Raw genomic sequence first — 2,713 nt, forward strand, 5'->3', positions numbered from 1 at the left:
CAGTAATAATATCGTATAATACTATGGCCGATCGAAGAGCAGAATACTACCTTAATTTACAACGGTGAATGTAAGTTATTAAATTACATATATATATATATATAGGTATATAATCCGTCTCAATATATCGTAAACCTAACCCGCAATGTGATTATATAGTGGGAAAAAAATCCGGCCAGATGCGCGCGTATGAATAAGCGTGAGAACAATCATTGGGATGTCCTGCGACCTCAATATAACCGCCGTACCCGCTTTCACTTCCATCTAGACAGGCGCGTACTACCTACATGTACGCATACGTAATTCAGACTTCGCCTAAGGCATGTAGAACATCAGGAGCACTTTGCCAACCCGTACCTGCACCAAGACACATCGCCGCGCGCACACCGGGAGAGACCAAGAGAAAAAGACAGACAGGTAAGACAGACAAACACAGACAGACAGAACAGGCGGACTAAGGGCGCTCATCGAGAGTAAAATAATGTATAATACAGAAAATGTGCAAGGAAAACTGCGGTAGCGGCTGTTTGTGAAAGGAGACCGTACTGAACATATCATGTTAGTTTCATGTTATATCTCTAATTAAAAATAATCTATGATCGACGAGTGGAGAAAATGCAGGCCGACCTAGCTCCTTTCTTCTCGCGGGAGTGCGGGGAGACATGCACGCTCGTTCCGGCGAAAAGCGACGCGACTTTGCGTTCTGTACAACTCGGTCGAATTGGAGCGACTTGCTACTTCATTCCTCCTGTCTATTTGAATTCTATTCTCTGTCTATTTGAATTATATGCTCTGTCTATTCAGCCGCATAATCCATCTTGGCATCTTGGCAGTGACGCGGTCCTTTTACCGTGACAACAACCGAAAGGTTTAACCGTTACCTTTTGTATATTTTGTTATTGTCACATAAGCTGATGTTCTCTGTATACTGTGAATTCTACATAAAGCGTCAAATCGTCTTCTAAAATCGGGTTTTCTTTGTGTATGTGTTCGATGCTACGAATTATCATCAGCGTTATTATTATTATTATTATTATTGTTATTATTATTGTTATTATTATTACTACTGCTACTGCTGCTGCTGCTGCTGCTGCTGCTGCTGCTGCTGCTGCTGCTGCTGCTGCTGCTGCTGCTTCCTGCTACTATCGTCATTATTAAGACGTGAACTGGCTGGGGCTGTTGCACTTTCATTTGCCCTGAGGCAAACAAAAGTCGCCATATTACACACATCGGTAAGGACGTGAAACTAGGGTAACTATACCCTCAGCCACATAGTAACTTTTCGCTGTTATTAGCGATGCGTCAATGGCGACAAACAACCGTCGTAAAACACGCACGAGAATGTTCTGCGCAGTAACAGATATGCTGCTTGCATGTTAAACGTGTTTATAGGCGTTTTACGCGCGTGATTCACATAGTATAAGGGAACATCGTAGAAATATATGGACAGGCATGGGGATCATGCTAGCTAAGAGCTGTCTGTTAGCATAAATGTACTTGGGGCGACTGTTATAACTCACACAAACCGCGTTCCGGGTCTCTTACCTATCCGGAGTAAGCTTCCTGAGATAGTAAATCACTACAAAAGGTTTGGCAGACACTGGACTGTAAAATGAGGGGATAACAATAATGTAGGATGCGGTCGTTTAGCCGTGGATGCTAGATATCAACACTAATAATAATCTGTTAATTTTGTACATAGCTAACAATAATTATTTGCAAATAGTGATTAACGCGACCTGTACGTGGTAACTTTAATGCCAGCGTTTGTACTGGTGCGTCCAACCAGTAGCATGCGTCGACACAGTACGTTGTTCGTCTGTTCACCGCGCTACGCCAAAATACCGATTTAATGAGGACGATGGCGAGAGAGTAGTAACTGTAGCGAGTCGACCAGTGGCGATTGCTATACTTAATATTGGCGTATCGAAACACCGAGGGGCGGGGAAGGATAATACCTAGAATCAAGCGACCATAAACTAGGTAGTTTATTGGCTGTTCGTACTAACAAGAGCATATCTGTATACTCGGTCTAGCTGTGCACATCTATCGAATATATATATATATGTGTTTATGGTACTATCTATAATGGCATCATGTCTTATCATGAGTGTATGGCAGAATCCTAGCTCCGTGGATTTGTCATCGGACCTCTCACGATGTGACTTAATTGTTGCCTGAAGCTGTATGCGTAGACGCCCCGGAGATATCTTCTGTAGTACGTACCCTACTTGCGTGATTTATGTAGGATGAATCGTTCTTGTACTGCTTTTGTCATCACTTGACAGTTTGGAATGCATACAGTGCTTAGACGAAGCAGTCACACTGCAATAAACATGGAACGTAGATAGGGTGGGTAGCACGCAGGGGCGTAAATCCAGGGGGGGGGCGGATGCACCCCCCAGCTCTTGAAGGATGGCCTGTACAAATATCCCCCTGAGATTCAAAAAAAAAGAGAAAGAAAAGAATAGCCAAAAAGTATGGTTGCAAACATACAAAAACACGTGAAATTGTGAGAAATTGCAATTCTTACATGTTTTAATACATGTATTATTACTATAGTAACCTAACTGTGTACGCTCTCTGAAAAGTCATGAAAAGTGTTTTGAATCCTAACTTGTAGGGTTGAATCTAGGGTTGAGATAGTGTCATCAGACATGAGAATAAGGCTCACAGTATGCCTCAGATTGCAGGAAAATAGCTTACATATTCC

At 42.5% G+C, this 2,713-nt stretch overlaps 2 protein-coding genes across 4 annotated transcripts in view; both read left to right on the forward strand.

Moving 5' to 3' along the window:
* The window catches only part of LOC106812407 (PX domain-containing protein kinase-like protein), a 29,255-nt gene extending 28,841 nt beyond the window's left edge, over positions 1 to 414 (forward strand). For both annotated transcript variants that reach the window (XR_001394329.1, XR_001394330.1), the window contains one exon: positions 269 to 414. The gene's annotated coding sequence lies outside the window, so the exon portion shown is untranslated. The remainder of the gene's footprint in view (positions 1 to 268) is intronic.
* Positions 1 to 2,713, forward strand: part of LOC106812409 (ctenidin-1-like) — a 17,905-nt gene that overhangs the window by 11,825 nt on the left and 3,367 nt on the right. The gene's annotated exons all lie outside the window — the stretch shown is intronic.

This window comes from Priapulus caudatus, unplaced genomic scaffold, assembly GCF_000485595.1.
Source record: "Priapulus caudatus unplaced genomic scaffold, Priapulus_caudatus-5.0.1 Scaffold644, whole genome shotgun sequence".
In the NCBI taxonomy this organism is placed as follows: Eukaryota; Metazoa; Priapulida; class Priapulimorpha; order Priapulimorphida; family Priapulidae; genus Priapulus; species Priapulus caudatus.